This window comes from Silene latifolia, chromosome X, assembly GCF_048544455.1.
Source record: "Silene latifolia isolate original U9 population chromosome X, ASM4854445v1, whole genome shotgun sequence".
In the NCBI taxonomy this organism is placed as follows: Eukaryota; Viridiplantae; Streptophyta; class Magnoliopsida; order Caryophyllales; family Caryophyllaceae; genus Silene; species Silene latifolia.
Genome location: NC_133537.1, coordinates 125,476,394 through 125,504,062, shown reverse-complemented (window position 1 = coordinate 125,504,062; position 27,669 = coordinate 125,476,394).

The following is a 27,669-nucleotide window of genomic DNA, read 5'->3' as shown; positions in this document are numbered from 1 at the left end:
TTCTTTTCCTTTCACCCTTTTGTGATTCCTTCTTATCATTTTATGAAAAATATACTCAAAGAATGGGTAAGCAACCCTCTCTCACTACTCTCATGTAAGGAAATGCAAGTAATTTAAAGGTGTATACAATATTATACAATGCAAAAGTTGTGGGAAGGCATATATTACAAATGGTGGTTTGATATAGGACTCCACCAAACTAGTTTCAATTGTCGAGATTCTTTGTCCATAGAGCTCAAGGCTCTTAGAAGAAGGTCAAAGGCTTGTGAAGAAGCCCCAAATAAGCATAAGTATGGTTTGCTACAATTCAAAATAAAGCTTGGCCAAGGAAGCTTGTCATTCTTCTCTATTTCGCCTTGCCCTTAGTACTTGAGCCTTTACAATGCTTCCAATCAATAAGCCCATGATTCTCGTCAACACGAGGAATGGAGTATGGCTCGTTTTCGTCCGGAGACTTCCACTTACCACCTTCTTCTCTAATTTTGGTGATTATGATAGCGCTTGGATTTGTCAATCCTTCCAAAGTAGAAGGAGAGTTCTCATAACATTGATGACCGGACACCTTAGGAGTTGAAATTTTTGGGTGCTAAATCTCCACAAGTTAGTTCATTTGCAAGTTTGTTCTTGAGGTTTTCCATCAAGTACCCTTTATATGATGATTTGAATTTTTTAAGATGGTCCACCATATCATCCCCAACAGTCATAGGTTCTATGGTGGGTGTGAAATGGTCTTCATAGGTAATAGGAAAGAGACATTCATCTTCTTCATGATAGGATACCTAAAATTTCTCAAGGATGGGCTCCTCAAGTAATGTGATCTCACAACTCCATTCTTCTCCCCTATTCCAAAGGTCGTTGCAAGACACATATTCTTCATAAGCTTCTTTCCGGATCTCGTCATCATGGCTATCCTCATAAGAATCATAAATGGGGACTTCACTCTTCTTCAATAATTTTTCCTCCACTATCTCGATATTTACATCAAAGGACACGCCCTCATACTCACAAAGGCTAAGAGTATTTGGTGTACTTAACCTCATATCTTCTTCATCAAACACAACACTTTCATACTCACAAGAGCTCAAGGTGATTGTCTCTTCCCACTTCTCACCAAAGGTAATTCCTTCAAACTCGCATTCATGATCAATGTCTAAGGAATGGTGAGGAGTACTTACTTGGGCTTCCTTCATTTGGGCAATTTGAATTTCCAACTCCTCACCTTGGGTAACAATGCCTTGAAGAACATTGTCCCTATTTTGGCTTTCCTCTAGCATTTGTTTGAAGAAGTTTTGTTGATCTCCCATAATTTGGAGAATCACATTTTGAATGGGCTCATCTTCTTGTTGTGGGTGGGTGTGAAAGCGGTTGTATTGGGGCATTTGAAATTCAATGTGAAGTGGGTATTGGGTGGGTGGTTGTTGTGGATATTGGATGTAGGGATTTTGGTGGGAAAAGTTGGGGTAGTAGCTAGGACTTTCATTGTATGAGTTGTAAGGTAGGTTTGTGTTGACTTGCTCCTCAAACTCCCCATACCCATAGTCATAATCAAAAGATCCACCACATTCTCCATATGTCAAGTCTTGAGCCATCATAGCTAAGACAAGGGAACAACTACAACCAAGGAAACTACAATAAAATGGTAAGAACGACCTTGAGGAACTTGTTCCTCAAAATTAAAGCACAATTAAAATAGACAAACAAGTAAGAACTTAATCACATAACACCGTCCCTGGCAACGGCGCCATTTTGATGTGGGCGTGTCTTTGTACGCCCAATCAAACACATTTATATTCCCAACAATCAACTAGTTAGTGGTTAAGTCGAGGTCGATCCACGGGACGGTGTGCTTTGGGTTCTAAGTCTATCTATCTCAATTTATGCTAGTGTCACAATTAATTTGGATTTGTAGTTGTGTTCTAGACTAATGAAAGCAATGGAATAAGACAAGCAATAAATTAAGAGATGTAAACAAATAATAAAGGATACTAGGATGTCATGGGATCATAAGGGAATCATGGTAAGATAGCATAAATGAGTTATATGGATGCAAGCAATTTATTATTGTTGGAATTAAGTTGGTTCATGTCATATAATTCATAAGAAGATTTGGGTCCCGGAGCCGAGTCATTTTTAATTGTACAACACCTGGCCTACAAGTCGACTTAATTCTTTCTATTAAACTATATGCATGATAAACCAAATTCTAGGTAAACTTACGCCTCGGAGTCGAGCCGTTTAAGACTTCACAACACCTACAAGTCGACTTGGGTTATCCCTATTCAACTCTATTCAAGGTCTAACAAGGCTTGAGTTGGTTTATATCTTACAAGCCGCATTGAAAAGATAGGAGATGGTCAAAAAATGCAAGGTTTCGTAGTCTAGCTTTTCATCAAACATGAAATGTGCATAAGTTGAAGAACAATAAGCAAGCATTCATATGAACTCATAAAGCATAAATCTATCCCATGATTAACTCCCCTAATCCCCCACTAATCCTAGTTAAGTAATTACTCACTCATTATCATGGGAAACATGTCATTAATGGTGTCAATCATCACAACAAGTATAAACATGATAAGAGATTGAGGAAATAAACAATAAAGAGTAAAGAGATTATACCAACCTTAAGATGAATAATTGGAAAGGAAATAATAATAGAAGAAAACTTGATTGATTAGTGAAGAGTTGTCAATTCTCCAATAATAACCCAATAATCTTCAATTACCCAATAATAAAGCTTGACCAATAATTAAGGAAAGATTAATGTGGAATGATTGAGATTAATCTATTCTAATCTACTTCTAATCTAATTTAAGGAGACTCTCCACTATGGGAACTTAATATCTTGATTATTTCAAATGGATTATATATAGTAGTACATCATTAGGTAAAGCAAGAGTGGGTTAGTAAATAACAATGCTAAGTGTTGGATAGAGAATTGCAACTCCCGAGGGAAATGCGCAGATTAGGCTGCTACTCCTAACACGATCCGGCCGGCCTGGCTTGAGGCACGGTTGATTCTGTAAAGGGATCCGCTCGGATCGCAAGGAAGACGCTCGGATCAAAGCTCCATGATCCTCTCATCTTGTCTTCGGGCCGTTCGGATCAGGACATGGCAATATGCTCGTCTGGTGCTTAGGATACACGGATCTTGGCACAGTGTTCCATCCTCTTGCTTCAAAGCCTACGATCAATATATACTCTTTATTCTTTCTTTGTTGGTCGTCGTTCTTGCCTCCTCTTCATACTAGTCCATCTAAGATCATCAACAAGCTTCCAAATATGCATGGGAGACGGGAATTCCGCCTCATTATCTCCTTTCCTAAAAGACATATAAAATGCACTAGGAAAGCAAAGTAGAAAGGATTTGATGGATAAAATGGCCATGAAATGTTATCATAGTATGCAAAATAGGTTCAATTAGGGGACTAAATGTCCTCAATTAAGAGTCAGATCAAACATCCCCAAACCGAACCTTTACTCTTGCCGAGTAAAGAGGTGACTAAAACTATGACCTTTATTTAAACTATCCTAATAATATAACCGATGTGAGACAATTTGTAATACTACCGTTTTATGAGTCTCTGGGTACTCTATCGAGTGGGCCTTACTCTGTCGAGTAAGGGTGTTTGGGTTTTTTAAAATAGTTTTTTCTGTAGGGTACTCGATCGAGTAGCCTTGATACTCGATCGAGTATGGGGCACTCGATCGAGTATGTTGGGCACTCGATCGAGTGGCTCGGTTTACGGGTAATGTTGTTTCGGGTTTTGTTAATAATTCGAATTAATATATAATCCTTTCCGCCACTTTCATAATACACTTTTATCAAACCTAATTACTTCAAAAGAGATTTCAAACTACGTGCTTTGCAGCGTTCGCATTATTGACAAATCCCGGAGCTTGGGAGGTCGGAATCTATCGTTCTTTACATCCTTGTTATCCTTGCGTCGAGGGTAAGATCTACGTACCGATTTTATAGTATTTTATTAAAGTTGTTTAAACCCTAATTTGGGGATTTGGGGGTTTTGTTGGTTTTTGAGATTGTTAGTAATTATGTGATCATATATTAGGAGGAGAATTCGTAGAGGAGGCTTTTTGATAACAGCTGTTGAGATTGTCTGACTGTTTTGTATTCCAGGTAGGGTTTCCCTACTCAGTATTATTCACATATGTGTTGGTGGTGATCTTTGTTTGTTGAGTATTATCATACGAGTATTGTGATGATTGTTGGAATTCTTTACTACTGGTAGTTATGATTGATTGTATATGTCTGTAGTATTCGGTGTGCGTCCCTGGCTGAGTGGGGTCACTTTCGGGAGTGGCTTCACGCCCATTATTCGCCTTCTGTGGAACCCGCCACAGAAGGGATGTGCACATTAATGGATTTGGGTTATTCGCTCTATGGTATGAGCGGGGCTTAGGTGGGAACGGTTGCGGTCCCCCACTGGCGAAGTTGAGTAACCTGTTGCGACGGGTGCTCTGGCAGGACTACACACTTTAGTGTGTAGTCGGTGATGAGGAGTTGATTGTGGAGTTTGGGTTATGTGACGGTTTAAATATGTTGGTTTCTGGCTTATAGTAGTTTTGCATGTGTAATTGTGTGAATAGTACTGACCCCGTTTTATTGTTTTAAAAACTGTGGTGATCCATTCGGGGATGGTGAGCAGTTGCTGAGCAGGTATGAGTTGAGACATATGGGCTAGCCGGGATGTGTCACCTTCAGATGATAGAGTCTTCCGCTGTAGCTTGAGTAGTTTATCAGACTTTTGATTAGTTGATTAGAAAGTTGGTTTATGGACATGTAATCCGTATTTTAGCAGTTTGGTTTTTGGATTGTATTCACTTTAAACTTTATGCTATTTAAACGTTGTTTCTTTATTGTCTTTTGATTATCATTGCCTCGGGAAACCGAGATGGTAGCACTTCCATGCCTTAAGTGGTCCTGGTAAGGCATTTGGAGCATGGGGGTGTTACAAAATGGTATCAGAGCGACGATCCTGAAACCTGTAACTAATGAATCTAATGAACATAGGGAGTCAATTAAAATGAACCCGGGGTAAAAGTTGTAGGAGCTAATGCAAAGGCTTGGGAGACGTCCTAAAGTCGCGAACGCGCCCTACAATTTTGAACCGGTCACATGTGGGGTATGTGTCGGAGTCGTGTGTGTTATCTTTTGGTTTGTGTGTGTACGTAATGATATATGTTGAGAATCTTTGGATGTTGGAAATGGAGGATTGGGTGTGTGGTTAAAAGTTGAAGAGGTGTGTTTTATATATGAAACTGAATTAAAGGCATGTTAGTTGTTTATAATGTGGCACTTGATAACATGAAGTAGATTATTTTGTTGATTATATGAGGAATTGCGTAGATTTGCATGCGTAGTTGTATTTATAATATTAAGATACTAGTGAATGCATAGTACGTTGGGGAATGTGAGATAACATGTGGGTATTATTCACGAGTCTGCATGACTCGATCAAGTAAGGGGCACTCGATCGAGTGGGTGAGGTACTCGACCGAGTGGGTCTGACTCGATCGAGTGGGTATTTGACGTTTTCTTGATCAGAACCGTGTTTTTGGGTACTCGATCAAGTACATAGGGGCACTCGATCGAGTAAGGGGGCACTCGATCGAGTGGCCTATCAGCTCAATCGAGTAGGTTAGAGATCAGAAGGTCTGTTTGGGGTCTGGAGTCGGGGTACTCGATCGAGTACGTGGGGCACTCGATCGAGTAGCCTCCACTCGATCGAGTAGATTTGGGCACTCGATCGAGTGGGTTCTGGGTAGGCTGTTTTCGTGTTTTGAGTTATAGTACGTATGTTTATATCTATATTTTCTTATATAGTTTCAAGATGCCGCCAAAGAAAACCGCTTTGTATGCGAGAGCTGAGAGCATGAACGTGGATGACATAGTTAAGATGTTGGAGCACCAAGATGCTCTTACGGAGGCCCTTAAGAGAGTGGGGAAGGATAAGGAGGTTGATCACTCTAAGATCAGCCTGTACATAGCAAGGTTTAACCCAAAAGAGTATAAGGGGACCGGGGAGCCAATTCTTCTTGATAATTGGCATAGGGAGATGGAGAACATTCTGGACTTAGTGCATTGTCCGGATGAGATGAGGGTAGAACAAGCTGCGTTCTACTTGAGGGAGGCAGCAGGAGAGTGGTGGGACAAGGTGAAAGTGAGAGCTAGAGAGATGTATGAGAAGCAGGGGTTGCCTGCTATTCCTTGGGAAAAGTTTAGGAAAGCTATGAAGTGGGAGTTCGTGCCAAAACATGTGAGGAATAAGCTGAGGGAGGAGTTTGATGGGTTCAAGATGACCTCTGAGATTATTGTGGCTGAGTACTATAAGTAGTTAAATGAGAAGTCTAGGTATGCTGAGGATGTGGGACTGAATGAAGAAAACCTAGCTCTGAGGTTCGAGAAGGGGTTGACCCCCGAGATAATAGATAAGTTACCCGTGGGAGTCCTTACTGATGTTAAGGAAGCTTATGAGAAGGCTAGGAGAGCTGAGAGGTTGGTACAGATGGCCCGGGAGAGAGGTGCTGAGAAAAGAAAGGTTGAGAGCCAGGGTGGTGACCAATCTAACTACAAGAAAGGCAACCACAATCAGGCTAGAGCGTACTCTTCTGGTTCAGGGTTTAGTGCTGGGGCTTCATACGGGCATGGTCGTGGTAGTAGTGGTGGTAGTTGGGGTATGACCTGCTTTAAGTGTGGCGGTGTAGGCCACAAGAGACATGAGTGCACCAGTGCGGCGAACGGGGGTTACCAGAGATCGAGACAGGGGAGTTTTTCTCAAGGACCGGCACAGAGTTTTGCGAGTAACAGACCAGCAGGGTCATGGGGCAACCGGGGAGGTTAGAGTAACAACGGTGGAGGTAACCGCAATGGCGGTAATTCTTATCAGAAACCAGTTACCAACACCAACAACAACCAAGGGTCGGGTGTTAAGCCGACTACTTCAGCCAGTACTGTCCAGGGAGGTGGACAGAAGACCAGTGGAAAGCTGTTCATGATGGACAAACAAGCAGCTGAGAACGACGCACATGTTATCACTGGTACCTTTCTTGTTAATGGTGTTCACACCTTTGTTTTGTTTGATTCAGGGGCGTCTCAGTCGTTTGTATCTTCGAGTCATGTTAAACAGTTGGGCTTGAGAGAGTATGAGTCTGTAAGTGAGAAATTTTTTATACCTTCGGGAGAGTCTGTAATATGTGGGAGGTTGTTTAGGGATGTATCTTTGATAGTTGGGCAAGTTGATCTACCTGTAGATTTGCTTGAGTTTCCTTTAAACGGTTTTGAGATGATAGTCGGGATGGATTGGTTAGGAAAGTATAAAGCAAAGATAGACTTTCATCAAAAGAAAGTATCTCTGAGAGGTCCTAAGGGCATTAGTGTGTCTTATCGTGGGTTTGTTGCCAAACCGAAAGTTAAGTTGATTGCAGCTGTGACCTTGATGTCCTATCTGAGGAAGGGGTGCCCGTTGATCTTGTGCCATGTGAGAGATGACCGGATAGAGAGTCCGCCAGTTGATCGGATACCAGTGGTGGGGGAGTTTTCAGATGTCTTTCTAGAGAGATTCTGGGGTTGCCGCCGAAGAGGGAGATAGATTTCACGGTTGAGTTGAAACCGGGGACGGGGCCAATCTCTAAGGCACCGTACTGGATGGGTCCTAAGGAGTTGGAGGAGCTCAGGAAGCAGTTGAACGATCTGATAGAGAAGGGATACATTAGACCGAGTGTATCACCGTAGGGAGCACCAGTTCTTTTTGTGAAAAAGAAAGATGGGAGTTTGAGGTTGTGCATAGATTACCGAGAGTTGAACCGAGTAACGGTGAAGAACAAGTATCCATTACCAAGGATAGATGACCTGTTTGATCATTTGAGTGGTGTAGTAGTCTTTTCCAAGATTGATTTGAGGTCGGGGTACCATCAGGTGAAGATTAGGGAGGTGGACATACCGAAGACAGCTTTTCACGTCGAGGTATGGCCATTATGAGTATGTGGTGATGCCTTTTGGATTATCTAATGCACCGGCTGTGTTTATAGATTTGATGAACAGAGTCTTCAGACAGTTTTTGGACAAGTTTGTGATGGTTTTCATTGATGACATCTTTGTCTATTCCAAGACTAAGGAGGAACATGAGGAGCATCTGAGGATTGTGTTGCAGACCTTGAGGGGGCACGAGTTATATGCTAAGTTGTCCAAGTGTGAGTTCTGGTTAGAGAAAGTTGCTTTTCTAGGGCATGTGATCTCTAAGGATGAGGTAGTTGTGGATCCGGCAAAGATTGAGGCAGTGACCAACTGGGAAGCACCGAATAATGTAGCTGAGATTCAGAGTTTCTTGGATTTAGCTGGATACTACAGACGGTTCGTGAAGGATTTCTCTAAGATTTGCTAGACCTATGAAAGCTTTGATGAGGAAAGAGAACAGGTTTCATTGGGATGAGAGTTGTGAGACGGCGTTCCAAACATTAAAGGAGCGTTTGACCACAGCTCCAATCTTAGCATTGCCTGAAGGGAGTGAGAACTTTGAGGTTTATACAGATGCCTCAAAGAATGGGTTAGGATGTGTGTTGATGTAGAACGGTAAAGTAATTGCCTATGCTTCAAGGCAATTGAAGCCTTATGAGGAGAATTATCCTACACACGATCTAGAGTTGGGTGCAGTAGTGTTTGCTCTCAAGATTTGGAGACATTACCTTTATGGGGCGACCTTTAAGGTATTTTCAGATCACAAGAGTCTCAAGTACATCTTCACTCATAAGGAGTTGAACATGAGACAAAGGAGGTGGATGGAGTTGATTGGCGATTATGATATGGGTATTATCTACCATGAAGGGAAATCCAATGTTGTTGCTGATGCTTTGAGCAGGAAGAGTGTACATTCTTTATATACAACTATATCTTTGATGAGGTTGAGAGATGAGGTGGGGAAGTTTGGGATACATATGATGTAGAGAGGGGATGCCATGGGTGATTTGACAGTGCATCCTGATCTTTATGATGATATACGAGGTAAACAGGCTTTGGATCCTAAGATGGTAGAGTGGAGAGCTGGAGTCGAGAAAGGGACGGTGTCTAGATTCTCTATTCATTCAGATGGTAGTTTGAGGTTTGATGGGAGGTGGTGTGTCCCTAAGGATGAGGGGCTGAAAAAGACAATCATGACAGAGGCACATTGTACACCATATTCGGTACATCCAGGTGGTGACAAGCTGTACTAAGATTTAAAGAACACGTTCTGGTGGCCGGGAATGAAGAAAGAAACAGCTGAGTTTGTGGCCCGTTGTTTGACATGCCAGAGAGTTAAAGGGGAACAGCGATGACCACAAGGTAAGATTCAGTCTCTTGAGCTACCTGAGTGGAAGTGGGAATCCATTTCTATGGATTTTATCGTGGGTTTGCCAAAGAGTCAACAGGGTAACAACATGATATGAACTATAGTGGATCGACTGACCAAGTCAGCTCATTTTGTGCCAATGAAAGATACATGGACTAAAGCACAATTAGCTATGGCTTATCGGTAGAATGTGCTAAAGTTACATGGGGTGCCTAAAGATATAGTATCTGACAGAGATGTGAGGTTTGTCTCTAAGTTTTGGAAGGAGTTACAGGAATCTTTGGGAACGACATTGAAGATGAGTACAACATTTCATCCTACAACAGATGGTCAGACAGAGAGAACAATCAAGACTCTTGAGGATATGTTACGAGCTTGTGTGACGGTCTTTGGTGGTAGCTGGAAACAGAGGTTGGATTTGATAGAGTTTTCTTACAACAACAGCTATCAAACTAGTATTGGCATGGCACCGTTTGAGGCCTTATATGAGAGGAGGTGTAGGAGTCCGATCTGTTGGGACGACAGTGCTGAGGCAGTGGTTTTAGGACCATCGATGGTACATGATATGGTTGAGCAGATTAGGATGATCAGGGAGAGGATGAGAGCAGCTCAGGATAGGCAGAAGAGTTATGCAGATCTACATCGCCGGGACATCGAGTTTCAGGTTGGGGACAAGGTTCTTCTGAAAGTGTCTCCTACGTGTGGGGTTATGAGATTTGGGAAGAGAGGCAAGTTGAGTCAGAAGTTCATAGGGCCATATTAGATCCTAGACAGGGTTGGAGAGGTTGCTTACCGTTTGGCTTTACCGTCTTCTTTGGATAGGGTGCATAATGTGTTTCATGTATCTCAGTTGCGGAAGTATGTGAGTGATCCGTCACATGTGTTAGAGGCAGAGAGCATAGAGCTAGATTAGTCCTTGTCTTATCTTGAGGTGCCTAAGCAGATTCTTGACCGGAAGGTTAGGAAGACTAGGAGTGGTGAGACAGTTTTGCTTAAGATCCTTTGGTCTAATCATGAGGTAGAGGATGCTACATAGGAGGCAGAGGAGGCTATGACAGAGCGTTACCCTTTCCTTTTTGATCAGGTATGTATGGTTAAGGGGACGTAACCTTGTTTCTTTTAGGGGGTAGGAGATGATCGCAAAGAGTTTTTACACCCTTTTTGTGTTGTGTCGGTTTGTTTTGTAGTGGTTTGAGTCGGGTTGAGTTTGGTTGGTAACATGTTTTTATGTTAAGTTTTAAGTTGGTTGTTGTGTCGGGAGTGTGGTAGTATGTTTTTGTTTTGTTGTGGTTTGAACTTCGGGGACGAAGTTCTTTTTAAGGAGGGAAGACTGTAATACTACGGTTTTATGAGTCTCTGGGTACTCTATCGAGTAGGCCTTACCCTGTCGAGTAAGGGTGTTTTGGGTTTTTAAAATAGTTTCTGTCTGTAGGGTACTCGATCGAGTATGTTGGGCACTCGATCGAGTGGCTCGGTTTACGGGTAATGTTGTGTCGGGTTTTGTTAATAATGTGAATTAATATATAAACATTTTCGTCACTTTCATAATATACTTTTATCAAACCTAATTACTTCAAAAGAGATTTCAAACTACGTGCTTCGCACCGTTCGCATTATTGACAAATCCCGGAGCTTGGGAGGTCGGAATCTGTCGTTCTTTACATCCTCGTGATCCTTGCGTCGTCGGTAAGATCTACGTACCAATTATATAGTATTCTATTAAAGTTGTTTAAGCCCTAATTTGGGGATTTGGGGGTTTTGTTGGTTTTTATGATTTTTAGTAATTATGTGATCATATGTTAGGAGGAGAATTCGTAGAGGAGGCTTTTTTATAACAGATGTTGAGATCGTCTGACTGTTTTGCATTCCAGGTAGGGTTTCCCTACTCAGTATTATTCACATATGTGTTGGTGGTGATCTTTGTTTGTTGAGTATTATCATACGAGTATTGTGACGGTTTTTGGAATTGTTTACTGCTGGTAGTTATGATTGATTGTATCTGTCTGTAGTATTCGGGGTGCGTCCCTGGCTGAGTGGGGCCACTTGCGGGAGTGGCTTCTAGCCCATTATTCGCCTTCTGTGGAACCCGCCACAGAAGGGATGTGCGCATTAATGGATTTGGGTTATTCGCTCTATGGTATGAGCGGGGCTTAGGTGGGAACGGCTGCGGTCCCCCACTGGCGGAGTGGAGTAACCTATTGTGACAGGTGCTCTGGCAGGACTACAAACTTTAGTGTGTAGTCGGTGATGAGGAGTTGATTGTGGAGTTTGGGTTATGTGACGGTTGAAATATGTTGGTTTCTGGCTTATAGTAGTTGTGCATGTGTAATTGTGTGAATAGTACTGACCCCGTTTTATTGTTTTAAAAACTGTGGTGATCCATTCGGGGATGGTGAGCACTTGTTGAGCAGGTATGAGTTGATACATATGGGCTAGCTGGGATGTGTCACCTTCAGATGATAGAGTCTTCCGCTGTAGCTTGAGTAGTTTATCAGACTTTTGATTAGTTGATTAGACAGTTGGTTTATGGACATATAATCCGTATTTTAGCAGTTTGGTTTTTGGATTGTATTCACTTTAAACTTTATGCTATTTAAACGTTATTTCTTTATTGTCTTTTGATTATCATTGCCTCGGAAAACCGAGATGGTAGCACTTCAATGCCTGAAGTGGTCCTGGTGAGGCACTTGGAGTATGGGGGTGTTACACAATTAGCGGGTCTCACTTCGCCCCTTCCACTCACAACACGACATACATGAGGTAAGATACCTTCTTGCAAGGTAAGGTGGGGCTTGCCAAAATGGTGATACATCCAATCATTAAGCACACAAAACAAGTAATGGATGCATCTACAAAAAAATAGACACTTTCCTTATCTAAGTGGCGGAATCATCTACATGGGAAGCAATTTATGGATACACACTCCATCATAGATACTGTTTCTCCATGCTACTAAGTCTGAAAAGGATACCAACAAATCACCTCCAAGTTGTGTCAAACTAGGGTACCTTTGTCCACAATCGCTAAATGCTTTTGTCAAGGGCCAAGTCCCTTATGGTGTTACAAAACTGTAGGATCGCGGAATTTCCCCTCTTGCCTAGACAAGAAGAAGGGTCGTCCCTTCTCCACCATGCAACAAATAAGATCCATGCATAAAAGGGATCTAGATGTTTTGAGTTTCACATTGGTAGTTTGCTTTTTTATTTGTTTTTCCCCCCAATTGTTATGGCATTTGACTTTTTGAGAATATTTTTGCCATTTCTTTGATGTTTGGCATTTTTGATACTTGCCAAAATTTTCAATATTTGCATTTTTTTAACATTTTTCAAAGTGACCCCATTTTGTAGCAAGAGTACTTTTATTGAAGCATAGGAGTCTATTTTTGCTCCTCTTTTCATTTATGCAATTTTGTGCAAACTTTTTTATTTTCATTTTGGTACTTGAATTCAATTTGGAGATTTTTGTGCCCATTCCCTTTTTGTTGACAAAATATGACGATAGAAGTGTAAGAACGGTTGGATGGCTTCAAAGGTCACCTTGGAATAAACGGTAGCCAAGGAGTTATCACACCACAAGATACTCTTGACTAGGTCTTAGTCCATGCGTCAAAAGATAATAGTATGACACATCATAGGGTGTCTTGAGGGTATTCTAACAAACAAAGTCTCAAGGAGAAAAATTATCTACAAGGGCCTTATATACAGTTGTTAAGCTTCCTAAATAGGCATTTTCACAAAATTTTCTAACCATGCAACTACATGCCATGATGCAACTAACATATATACAACTCTAATGCATGTGCTTCTATCAACTATTATGCCATATAAAATAAATGCAACTCCTAACAACACATAGGTGCACAAACCGCAACAACAAAATACACCACATCCTCCTTGACATATAAGCCCATCCTCCTCATATGAATAATGAAAAAGAAATGGAAGGGAAAAGGGATTAGAACGATCATACCAAGCGGTCTTCACATTCCCTTGACAATGCCTCAAATGTAGTGTTGTATCTATATGAGAAGAGAACAAAAGACACAAGTATATACAATTCTACACTACTAAATTAAATAACATGTTTTTGGTTTTTGAATTTTCAAATTTTTATGGATTTTGTTTTTATGAAATTAAAGAACATATTTTTGGGATTTTTCGAAATTTCAATTTTTATGTATTTTTGGAATATAAATTCCCATCCTCCACTTTATTTTGCACATTGTCCTCAATGTACAGGTAGGAGTAGGAATGAAAAATAAATACATGTTTTTGGATTTTTAAAGTTTTATGGAAATTGAAGTACAAATGCAATGATATGATATGAATGAATGCATGCTAAATGCAATTCTATATGACATATATAACAAATTAATGCAATCTACACAACACTAAATGATGCATGTTTTCACCTATGATCAAACCTCCCCAAACCGTTTTATGCACTATTTCCAGTGTAGAAATGAATAGGTTTGGTCATTAGTGATTATGTATGAATTCTAGTCTATATGCAACTAACTATATGAGATATATCACAATGCGAACTAATCTATTCATATGAGATATATTATAATGCAACTATACTATATGAATTAACTAATGTAAATGTAAATACAATATGAAATATAATACAAATGCAAGTGAGGTGTAAACTAAATGCAAGATAATTTAAAATGCAATGCAACTATACATGAGAGATAGGGACAAAGAGTATCATAAAAATGGAGGTGGTGTGGTCAAACACCTCTTGTCCTTTCACTTGTCATCATCATCATCATTGCGGTACCCACGTCCGCTAGAGCCTCTTTGGTCATACCCTCTTCATTGGCTAAAGAATCCTCCACCTAGCCCACCAAAGTTCCATTCTTGGTTTCCATAGTTAGGGATCAAAAGGTGTGGTTGAGCCCAAGATGGGTGAGCATCTAGGGTTGATGTACCACTCTACACCTCCGGCTTGATTGTAAGTGCACCACCAGTGGTGGTTGAAGATAGCATCCTCATCTATCAAAGTGCCCCCTTTGAGCTTTTCATAGCTCCCGTGAAGGTTAAACCCGGGGCAAAGTTCATTGGCCAAAATTGTGATTAGGCCTCCCATCACAAAGGTCTTGATATTAGAATTTCCTTGAACATAGTCATTGAGCCTTGTAAGCATCTCAAGGGGCGTGTTGAAATTGTAAGCCCTTGTCCCTTGTACATTCAAGTAGGACTCTAAGAAGGTCAAGTCGAGAAGGGTGCACCTATCTTGTTCTAGCCTCCCAATGACGGTTCCGGCTATAAAGCGCTCGGTGATCCGAATCACCGGATGTTGGATGGCAAAGGTATAGCATTGTTTAAAGGAATGGAGTTCTCTCCTAGAAATGGCTCTCTATATGTGGTTAACGATGAAGTCGGAGGGCTTATCGGTGTTTTCCATCGGCACTTCAAGACCAAAAATGTTTGCAAATTGGTCTATGGTTAACTTATGGTCTTGATTACAAAGACGGAACTCCAAACCAACATTTCTCCGTGTATTAGTGACTATACGGAGACTGCAGAAAAACTCGAGTGTAAGACTTAAGTAGGTATCCTCATGAGCATAGAATAACTTTCCAAGACCCAAACCATTGAAAAACATCTCAGTTTGATACCTTATGCCAAGAACTTCTAAAACATCGGTATCAATAAAATGAGTAGGCTCGTAGTGCTTACCGAACAACTGTTCAAATCTTTGTCGGTGGTCATCGTTAGTGAAGAGCACCTCGGGGAAGTATTCATGTTGTGTAACACCGTTTATCTCTACATTTTGACGGCCCCTTGCCACCCTTGGGGTGGATGAAGTAGCACCCTTGCACCGTTTAGGTGCGGCATCTTAGGTTCATCATTTTCTTGATGTGAATGTTAGGGTTTTGGTTGTTTTTGTGATGGGGATTTGTTTGTGGATGATGATATGAGATTTAGGGTAGATAAGATAAGGAAAAAGAGGGATGGTGGGGGGCGTTTATAACAAGGAAGTGATGGGAGACGAGCGGACCTGGGCTGGGCTCGGGCGGATAATTTGAGAACCCATCCAAAAACCGTGCCAACGCGAGCGTCCCGAGGACGATCCGGGCGTCTTGTAGCTGCAGCTCGAGCGTCCTGCTCAGGAGACTCTCGGATTTTCAGTCAGTGAGTCCGTGTGTTTTGCATTCAGTTGGGGACGAGCAGATTGCTGTGGGGATGAGCGGGTCTGCTGGGACGAGCGACTTCTGGAGAATATGCTCGGATTCACATCCTGTGCTTGATGCTAATCAAGGTACTGCCGAGGACGAGCGTCCCAGGCTCGACTCGAGCGGATTCTTATTGGGACGGGCGTCCCTCTGGCAATCCGAGCGGATCTTTAGACAGATTTTGCAGTAGGGCTCGGGACGAGCGGCTCGTGGCCAGGACGAGCGTCCTGAGCTGCTCTTCGTAAATCCCTCATTTCTTTCATTTGAATTCTTTTCCTTGCACCCTTTTGTGATTCCTTCTTATCATTTTCTGAAAAATATACTCAAAGAATGGGTAAGCAACCCTCTCTCACTACTCTCATGTAAGGAAATGCAAGTAATTTAAAGGTGTATACAATATTATACAATGCAAAAGTTGTGGGAAGGCATATATTACAAATGGTGGTTTGAGATAGGACTCCACCAAACTAGTTTCAATTGTCGAGATTCTTTGTCCATAGAGCTCAAGGATCTTAGAAGAAGGTCAAAGGCTTGTGAAGAAGCCCCAAATAAGCATAAGTATGGTTTGCTACAATTCAAAATAAAGCTTGGCCAAGGAAGCTTGTCATTCATTCTCTATTTCTCCTTGCCCTTAGTACTTGAGCCTTTACAATGCTTCCAATCAATAAGCCCATGATTCTCGTCAACACGAGGAATGGAGTATGACTCGTTTTCGTCCGGAGACTTCCACTTACCACCTTCTTCTCTAATTTTGGTGATTATGATAGCGCTTGGATTTGTCAATCCTTCCAAAGTAGAAGGAGAGTTCTCATAACATTGATGACAGGACACCTTAGGAGTTGAAATTTTTGGGTGCCAAATCTCTACAAGTTAGTTCATTTGCAAGTTTGTTCTTGAGCTTTTCCACCAAGTACCCTTTATATGATGATTTGAATTTTTGGAGATGGTCCACCATATCATCCCCAACAATCATAGGTTCTATGGTGGGTGTGAAATGGTCTTCATAGGTAATAGGAAAGAGACATTCATCTTCTTCATGATAGGATACCTCAAATTTCTCAAGGATGGGCTCCTCAAGTAAGGTGATCTCACAACTCCATTCTTCTCCCCTATTCCAAAGGTCCTTGCAAGACACATATTCTTCATAAGCTTCTTTCCTGATCTCGTCATCATGGCTATCCTCATAAGAATCATAAATGGGGACTTCACTCTTCTTCAATAATTCTTCCTCCACTATCTCGATATTTACATCAAAGGACACGCCCTCATACTCACAAAGTCTAAGAGTATTTGGCGTACTTAACCTCATATCTTCTTCATCAAAAACAACACTTTCATACTCACAAGAGCTCAAGGAGATTGGCTCTTCCCACTTCCCATCAAAGGTAATTCCTTCAAACTCGCATTCATGATCAATGTCTAAGGAATGGTGAGGAGTACTTACTTGGGCTTCCTTCTTTTGGGCAATTTGAATTTCCAACTCCTCACCTTGGGTAACAATGCCTTGAAGAACATTGTCCCTATTTGGATTTCCTCTAGCATTTGTTTGAAGAAGTTTTGTTGATCTCCCATAATTTGGAGAATCACATTTTGAATGGGCTCATCTTCTTGTTGTGGGTGGGTGTGAAAGCGGTTGTATTGGGGCATTTGAAATTCAATGTGAAGTGGGTATTCGGTGGGTGGTTGTTGTGGATATTGGATGTAGGGATTTTGGTGGGAAAAGTCGGGGTAGTAGCTAGGACTTTCATTGTATGAGTTGTAAGGTAGGTTTGTGTTGACTTGCTCCTCAAACTCCCCATACCCATAGTCATAATCAAAAGATCCACCACATTCTCCATATGTCAAGTCTTGAGCCATCATAGCTAAGACAAGGGAACAACTACAACCAAGGAAACTACAATAAAATGGTAAGAACGACCTTGAGGAACTTGTTCCTCAAAATTAAAGCACAATTAAACTAGACAAACAAGTAAGAACTTAATCACATAACACCGTCCCTGGCAACAACGCCATTTTGATGTGGGCGTGTCTTTGTACGCCCAATCAAACACATTTATATTCTCAACAAACAACTAGTTAGTGGTTAAGTCGAGGTCGATCCACGGGATGGTGTGCTTTGGGTTCTAAGTCTATCTATCTCAATTTATGCTAGTGTCACAATTGATTTGGATTTGTAGTTGTGTTCTAGACTAATGAAAGCAATGGAATAAGACAAGCAATAAATTAAGAGATGTAAACAAATAATAAAGTATACTAGGATGTCATGGGATCATAAGGGAATCATGGTAAGATAGCATAAATGAGTTATATGGATGCAAGCAATTTATTATTGTTGGAATTAAGTTGGTTCATGTCATATAATTCATAGGAAGATTTGGGTCCCGGAGCCGAGTCATTTGTGATTGTACAACACCTGGCCTACAAGTCGACTTAATTCTTTCTATTAAACTATATGCATGATAAACCAAATCCTAGGTAAACTTAGGTCTCGGAGCCGAGCCGTTTAAGACTTCACAACACCTACAAGTCGACTTGGGTTATCCCTATTCAACTCTATGCAAGGTCTAACAAGGCTTGAGTTGGTTTATATCTTACAAGCCGCATTGAAAAGATAGGAGATGGTCAAAAAATGCAAGGTTTCGTAATCTAGCATTTCATCAAACATGACATGTGCATAAGTTAAAGAATAATAAGCAAGCATTCATATGAACTCATTAAGCATAAATCTATCCCATGATTATCTCCCCTAATCCCCCACTAATCCTAGTTAAGTAACTACTCACTCATTATCATGGGAAACATGTCATTAATGGTGTCAATCATCACAACAAGTATAAACATGATAAGAGATTGAGGAAATAAACAATAAAGAGTAAAGAGATTATACCAAACTTAAGATGAATAATTAGAAAGGAAATAATAATAGAAGAAAACTTGATTGATTGGTGAAGAGTTGTCAATTCTCCAATAATAACCCAATAATCTTCAATTACCCATTAATAAAGCTTGACCAAAAATTAAGGAAAGATTAATGTGGAATGATGGAGATTAATCTATTCTAATCTACTTCTAATCTAATCTAAGTAGACTCTCCACTATGGGAACTTAATATCTTGATTATTTCAAATGGAGTATATATAGTAGTACATCATTAGGTAAAGCAAGAGTGGGTTAGTAAATAACAATGCTAAGTGTTGGATAGAGAATTGCAAGTCCCGAGGGAAATGCGCAGATTAGGCTGCTACTCCTAACACGATCCGGCCGGCCTGGCTTGAGGCACGGTTGATTCTATAAAGGGATTCGCTCGGATCGCAAGGAAGACGCTAGGATCAAATCTCCATGATCTGCTCGTCTTGTCTTCAGGCCGTTCGGGTCAGGACATGGCAATCTGCTCGTCTGGTGCTTAGGATGCACGGATCTTGGCACAGTGTTCCATCCTCTTGCTTCAAAGCCTACGATCAATGTATACTCTTTATTCTTACTTCGTTGGTCGTCGTTCTTGCCTCCTCTTCATACTAGTCCATCTAAGATCGGCAACAAGCTTCCAAATATGCATGGGAGACGGGAATTCCGCCTCATTATCTCCTTTCCTATAAGACATATAAAATGCACCAGGAAAGCAAAGTAGAAAGGATTTGATGGATAAAATGGCCATGAAATGTTATCATAGTATGCAAAATAGGTTCAATTAGGGGACTAAATGTCCTCAATTAAGAGTCACATCAAACATCCCCAAACCGAACCTTTACTCGTGCCGAGTAAAGAGGTGACTAAAACTATGACCTTTATTTAAACTATCCTAATAATATAACCAATGTGAGACAATTTGTAATACTACGGTTTTATGAGTCTCTGGGTACTCTATCGAGTGGGCCTTACTCTGTCGAGTAAGGGTGTTTTGGGTTTTTAAAATAATTTATGTCTGTAAGGTACTCGATCGAGTAGCCTTGATACTCGATCGAGTAGGGGGCACTCGATCGAGTATGTTGGGCACTCGATCGATTGGCTCGGTTTACGGGTAATGTTGTGTCGGGTTTTGTTAATAATGCGAATTAATATATAAACCTTTCCGTCACTTTCATAATACACTTTTATCAAACCTAATTACTTCAAAAGATATTTCAAACTACGTGCTTCGCACCGTTCGCATTATTGACAAATCCCGGAGCTTGGGAGGTCGAAATCTATCGTTCTTTACATCCTTGTTATCCTTGCGTCGAGGGTAAGATCTACGTACCGATTTTACATTATTTTATTAAAGTTGTTTAAACCCTAATTTGGAGATTTGGGGGTTTTGTTGGTTTTTATGATTGTTAGTAATTATGTGATCATATATTAGGAGGAGAATTCATAGAGGAGGCTTTTTGACAGCAGCTGTTGAGATCGTTTGACTGTTTTGTATTCCAGGTAGGGTTTCCCTACTCAGTATTATTCACATATGTGTTGGTGGTGATCTTTGTTTGTTGAGTATTATCATACGAGTATTGTGACGATTGTTGGAATTCTTTACTGCTGGTAGTTATGATTGATTATATCTGTCTGTAGTATTCGGGGTGCGTCCCTGGCTAAGTGGGGTCACTTGCGGGAGTGGCTTCACGCCCATTTTTCGCCTTCTGTGGAACCCGCCACAGAAGGGATGTGCACATTAATGGATTTGGGTTATTCGCTCTATGGAATGAGCGGGGCTTAGGTGGGAACGGCTGCGGTCCCCCACTGGCGGAGTTGAGTAACCTGTTGTGACGGGTGCTCTGGCAGGACTACACACTTTAGTGTGTAGTCGGTGATGAGGAGTTGATTGTGGAGTTTGGGTTATGTGACGGTTGAAATAGGTTGGTTTCTGGCTTATAAAAGTTTTGCATGTGTAATTGTGTGAATAGTACTGACCCCGTTTTATTGTTTTAAAAACTGTGGTGATCCATTCGGGGATGGTGAGCAGTTGTTGAGCAGGTATGAGTTGAGACATATGGGCTAGCCGTGATGTGTCAGCTTCAGATGATAGAGTCTTCCGCTGTAGCTTGAGTAGTTTATCAGACTTTTGATTAGTTGATTAGAAAGTTGGTTTATGGACATGTAATCCGTATTTTAGCATTTTGGTTTTTGGATTGTATTCACTTTAAACTTTATGCTATTTAAACGTTGTTTCTTTATTGTCTTTTGATTAACATTGCCTCGGGAAACCGAGATGGTAGCACTTCCATGCCTTAAGTGGTTCTGGTAAGGCATTTGGAGCATGGGGGTGTTACAAAATGGTATCAGAGCGACGATCCTGAGACCTGTAACTAATGAATCTAAAGAACATAGGGAGTCAATTAAAATGAACCCGAGGTAAAAGTTGTAGGAGCTAATGCAAAGGCTTGGGAGACGTCCTAAAGTCGCGAACTCGCCCTACAATTTTGAACCGATCACATGTGGGGTGTGTGTCGGAGTTGTGTGTATTATCTTTTGGTTTGTGTGTGTACGTAATGATATATGTTGAGAATCTTTGGATGTTGGAAATGGAGGATTGGGTGTGTGGTTAAAAGTTGAAGAGGTGTGTTTTATATATGAAACTGAATTAAAGGCAGGTTAGCTATTTATAATGTGGCACTTGATAACATGAAGTAGATGATTTTGTTGATTGTATGAGGAATTGCGTAGATTTGCATGCGTAGTTGTATTTATAATGTTAAGATACTAGTGAATGCATAGTACGTTGGGGAATGTGAGATAACATGCGGGTATTATTCACGAGTCTGCATGACTCGATCAAGTGGGGGGCACTCGATCGAGTGGGTGAGGTACTCGACCGAGTGGGTCTGACTCGATCGAGTGGGTATTTGACGTTTTCATGATCAGAACCGTGTTTTTGGGTACTCGATCGAGTACATAGGGGCACTCGATCGAGTAGGGGGGCCCTCGATCGAGTGGCCTATCAGCTCGATCGAGTGGGTTAGAGATCAGAAGGTCTGTTTGAGGTCTGGAGTCGGGGTACTCGATCGAGTACGTGGGGCACTCGATCGACTAGCCTCCACTCGATCGAGTATATTTGGGCACTCGATCGAGTGGGTTCTGGGCAGGCTGTTTTTGTGTTTTGAGTTATAGTACGTATGTTTATATCTATCTTTTCATATATAGTTTCAAGATGCCGCCAAAGAAAACCGCTTTGTATGCGAGAGCTGAGAGCATGAACGTGGATGACATAGTTAAGATGTTGGAGGACCAAGATGCTCTTACGGAGGCCATTAAGAGAGTGGGGAAGGATAAGGAGGTTGATCACTCTATGATCAGCCTGTACATAGCAAGGTTTAACCCAAAAGAGTATAAGGGGACCGGGGAGCCAATTCTTCTTGATAATTGGCATAGGGAGATGGAGAACATTCTGGACTTAGTGCGTTGTCCGGATGAGATGAGGGTAGAACAAGCTGCGTTCTACTTGAGGGAGGCAGCAGGAGAGTGGTGGGACAAGGTGAAAGTGAGTGCTAGAAAGATGTATGAGAAGCAGGGGCTGCCTGCTATTCCTTGGGAAAAGTTTAGGAAAGCTATGAAGAGGGAGTTCGTGCCAGAACATGTGAGGAGTAAGATGAGGGAGGAGTTTGATGGGTTCAAGATAACCTCTGAGATGTCTGTGGCTGAGTACAATAAGCAGTTTAATGAGAAGTCTAGGTATGCTGAGGATGTGGGACTGAGTGAGGAGAACCTAGCTATGGGGTTCGAGAAGGGGTTGACCCCCGAGATAATAGATAAGTTACCCGTGGGAGTCGTTACTGATGTTAAGGAAGCTTATGAGAGGGCTGGGAGAGCTGAGAGGTTGGTAGAGATGGCCCGGGAGAGAGGTGCTGAGAAAAGAAAGGCTGAGAGCGAGGGTGGTGGCCAATCTAACTACAAGAAAGGCAACCACAATCAGGCTAGAGCGTACTCTTCTGGTTCAGGGTTTAGTGCTGGGGCTTCATACGGGCGTGGTAGTGGTAGTAGTGGTGGTAGTTGGGGTATGACCTGCTTTAACTGTGGCGGTGTAGGCCACAAGAGACATAAGTGCACCAGTGCGGCGAACGGGGGTTACAGGGATCGGGACAGGGGATTTTTTCTCAGGGACCGGCACAGAGTTTTGCGAGTAACAGCCAACTGGGCATGGGGCAACCGGGGAGGTCAGAGTAGCAATGGTGGAGGTAGCCGCAATGGCGGTAATTCTTATCAGAAACCAGTTACCAACACCAACAACAACCAAGGGTCGGGTGTTAAGCCGACTACTTCAGCCAGTACTTTCCAGGGAGGTGGACAGAAGACCAGTGGAAAGCTGTTCATGATGGACAAACAAGCAGCTGAGGACGACGCGCATGTTATCACTGGTACCTTTCTTGTTAATGGTGTTCACACCTTTGTTTTGTTTGATTCAGGGGCGTCTCAGTCGTTTGTATCTTCGAGTCATGTTAAACAGTTGGGCTTGAGAGAGTATGAGTCTGTAAGTGAGAAAGTTTTTATACCTTCGGGAGAGTCTGTAATATGTGGGAGGTTGTTTAGGGATGTATCTTTGATAGTTGGGCAAGTTGATCTACCTGTAGATTTGCTTGAGTTTCCTTTAAACGGTTTTGAGATGATAATCGGGATGGATTGGTTAGGAAAGTATAAAGCAAAGATAGACTGTCATCAAAAGAAAGTATCTCTGAGAGGTCCTAAGGGCATTAGTGTGTCTTATCGTGGGTTTGTTGCCAAACCGAAAGTTAAGTTGATTGCAGCTGTGACCTTGATGTCCTATCAGAGGAAGGGGTACCCGTTGATCTTGTGCCATGTGAGAGATGACCGGATAGAGAGTCCGAAAGTTTATCAGATACCAGTGGTGGGGAATTTTTCATATGTCTTGACACGTCTGTCGCGTACCTGTCAAAAATAAAACCTAACGGTCTCAACTAAAAATGTAGTAGAGGCAGTCGAGTATCGAATCCACAGGGAGGAATGTAACTACAACTATCTATTTCTAATCCTATGGTGACAATTGGGTTTGATTAATTCTTGGTTTCTAACTACGGAGTTGAAGGAAGAGAAATAAGGAAAGAGTAGTAAAGCAAGAAATGAATTAAACTATCAATAAGAGAGAGGCATGTCGGGAACTCGGTTCACTACGGTAGTTTAACAACTCAGCAGTAAATGACTCAGACGAACTAATTGTGAGACGGATATTAGAAGGTCCTTTCGGTCCACTTCCCACCCTAAAATACCACTAACTTAACTTTCGTCCTCATTAGGGTAGTCTACATCATTTATAGCAGCCTATTTAGTCCAATCTTTCGATCCAGGATTAATTGTAGCCGCTTTAACAGTGACATAGAAGCGTGCACTCAACTAGGTCGGTGATTACAAAGCTTATATTGCTATTGTGACAGAGTCTCTTAGTCAATTCGTCTAATTCATTCACTACGTCGTCATTATTCTACCGCAGATCCCCTAATCCCAACATGAAGGGGAATTAGCTACTCATATTCATAACTAATCTAACAGCACATAAAATTCCAGCAGAAGACATAACGAAATAATAATTATAAAGCGCAATAACAGAAATTAGGGCAAGAAATAATGATAACATAAACAAGAATTAAGGGCAACAAAGGGTTAATTATTATTAAGAGAAAGAGGAGATTACAATCTGAGCAATCCGGCGTAAAGAACGACGAAATCCGAGTGCAATAATCCCAAGGTGAAAGCAACGTAAAAGTCACAGTAGGTTTTTCTAATATGAAAGATAGTAAAAGAGATAGTCTCAGAGTAAAAAGAGATGCCCAATTAACCTAGTAATCCTCGGTTAAATAGGAAAAGTTTAAGTGTTTATGCGGAAATACTAAAACACGGACTAATTAAGCCCACGAAGTCAAAAGCCTCTCGATCGAGTAGATTAGACTACTCGATCGACCATCAGCTCAGCAGAAACTCCTCGATCGAGCATCAGGGAACTCGATCGAGGACTGGTCATGTGTGGATCACTCGATCGAGTAAGTAGTAGCTCGATCGAGTCTTGGGAAGCTTAGGAATCACTCGATAGACCACCAAACAGCTCGATAGACCACCTGGGTCTTCAATTCAGCTCACGTCTTCACCAAAATGCCTCGTAAAGCGTGCAACGACACTTCTAAGTGCAACATCTCACTCTGGAATGGTCCCGTCTCCTCTAAATGCATGCAAAAGGACAGAAAAGAGCATGGTTCCGCTACTTTCGCGATCATTCCTACAAAAAGGACCAAATACACCAAAGTAGCCAATTCGGGGCAAAGTGCTATAAAAATAGCATAGAAATGCATAGAAATACGTGCTGAAATAGGCCAAAAAGACTATACATTAGGCACGTATCAAATCTCCCCAAACCAAACCTTTACTCGCCCTCGAGTAAACTCAAAACTAAACTAATGGAACGGAAATGATAACTCAGAGCTAGCTTAACTTGTCCACTTGAACCACTTTAATGCAACAGAAATCAACAGTTAAAGCTAGGCAGTCAATACGCAAACGAATTATAAGCTGTTCATAAATAAAGTGACCTATCGACCTTGCAAGACCAACAAAATCGGACTCTCACGTGGTCACTCTTCTCTCATGAAGCAAAGGGCAAATGTTATATGTAAAAGAGAGAAGAATGACAGTCACTCGCCTAATCATGACCTACATAGCATGCATGCAACAAAAATGAAAGACAATTCAAGTACTAATGCACACACTCCAACCAATAATGTCCGTCACAGCCGAGGGTTTGCAAATAGTATGGGAATAGTGAGGTTCAGGTGAGAAAAGGCAAAACAAGTTATGGAAATGTGGAGGTAAAAGCGTCAAGCTAGTTCCTAACAGGACCATAATAAACCATCCGGATCTCAAACTGACTGAAAGACTAACACAGGTGCCCTTCACTTGGCACAAAACTCACTAGACTGGAGCACAATCTCCTCAAAAAATATGGAATAAGAGTGGAGGAGCTAGACGGTCACAAAGTTCCCTTTTTTAAATACCGTCTAAGACAACTAACTGAAACAACCAACCCTCTTGTCGATTGTACATCTTCGAACATCTTCTCAACTCTGACAAGAGGGGACAACTTTTTACACAATTTTTCTCTTTTTTTTTTCTTTTGTTTCACGTGAATCTCATTTTTTTTTTCTTTTCAATACCTCTTTTTTTTTTTTCTTTCCTTCCTCCTTCCTTAATACAACACCAACTCCAACAAGAGAGACAGGCCAAACTGCAATGGAAAACATACCACAAAAGGACAAACTAACTAGCTTGACTGGGCAGGCTTAGTTTGGAATGTAGCTAATGGGTCAAAAAGGCAAGTTTTGGCTAAAGTGGAGCTAAATGGGTGAAGCTATATAAAGAAGGGGAATTGCAAGACCCTCCCTGCATGTGACACCAACCTCAGACCCGAATATGTGCATTTGACGAGAAATTGAATGTCATAAATGTGCAAATGAGACAAACATGCTATGCAAGGAGTACTACTCTCAAAATTCCTAATGAACTGGTCATGAATGTCACCAGTTATGGCTCTAAAACTCAGAATTTTTAAGTAGTTTGCCAGTTTATTAGGTCAAGTCTAAACAGTCAGCTATTATTTGAACAGAAATTCGTAGATTATGCGTATGACAAAGCTAAAAACCATCAATAAAGTGCAAGGCTCAAGTAATATGACAAGCTATAGTGCAATTTCATCACGGGAATCTACCGTTCCGACTCAACCTAAATGCAAAAATAAACGTGAAATTTTTTTGAATTTTTAACAATTTCTAATTTTTTTGGATTTTTTTATTTTTGAAAATAAACAACAAATGCAAACTGAAGAATTAAACGTGAATGCAAAACAAATGCAGATGCAGACTCAAAAGGATGCAATACCCTCCCCAAACCAAAACGGACAACGCCCTCGTTGTCCTCCAAAGATACACCAAAGAGAAAAATGGGGGATGGGGGTATACAACCAATAAAAAATAAAAATAAAGGAGACGAAATAAAAAGAGTAAGAAAACATACAAAGCACGAACTTCCCCAAACCAGCCAGAAAACTGGGGAAGTGAGTAGACCAGTAGCTACTCGTCGTCGGCACCGCCGTCTCTCAGGTACTCCGACTCAACAAAACGGTCTCCCCAAACCAGCAACAAACAAGGGGGAGACTCAGTCGTCATCTCCACTGATCATCCGGACCGGTACGAACGGAGGATCACTCGCTCTCTCTCGGCGCTCTCGCTGATCGCTCGCCCAGAATCCGCACCTCTCGTGCTACACGCGTCTCCTCCGGCTCCTCCTCGAGTCGAAGAAAACGGAGGGTACCCGTCCGCTGGGTATCGGTAGAAGGAAGGATGCGGCCACCCTCTCGGAGTCGGTCGGCCGGCTCGGATATGGAACTCGTAAAGCGGGAATACAGCTAAAGCCATATCCCGCCTCATCTCAGTAAGGTACCTGCACATATCCTCGGGCGCCTCTAAAGCAGGAGGGCAGACAAAATTGGCCGGAAAAGCCGAACCAGAAGGAGGGTCAAGTGGGGGTGGAGTGAGTGAGGGTGTAGGCTGAGGCGTGGGTGTCGGTCCAGCCTGGGCCTGAGTCGGGGCCTGGGAGCTAGAAGAAGCTCCGGCCTCCCGCTTCCTCTTCTTAGAGGAAGAAGAGGGAGGGGTGAAGGTAAGGTGGTAGGTAGGTGGAGGTGGCCTCGCTCCCTCAGCAGCAGTAGGGAGCGGTGAAAGTGGCGGAAGGGTAGAGCACGGCAAGGTAACAGACGTGGAACCACAGATCTTCCACGTCCTCGCACTCCCCTTCGCCTTTGGGAACCAGGTCAAGACAGCCATGGCATCCAGGTCAAGCTGATCCACCTCAGCAGGTGCAGTGAGTGAAGGGTCAGTGGGGTAAAGGTCGCGGGCGATCCTAGTCACTAGCCCGCCGCAGACAATAGCGGTCTTGACCCGAGTCCCAATCCCGTTCCAATGCTGAGCTACCAGATAGGCAATGTTTAGAACAAACGGGGTACCGTAGTCAATGTTGAGGTACCCCGCGAGAATCGCTAGCTCAGTGTTGGTCAAGTTATTGGGCTCAGGGCGCCCAAAAATGGTCTCTCCTAACAGACGCAAGTAGTAGCGGGGCGCAGGTAAGTGAACATGAGCTCCCTTCCGTGAGTGAAAGGGAGTGTGAGTAAGCGCAGCCCAG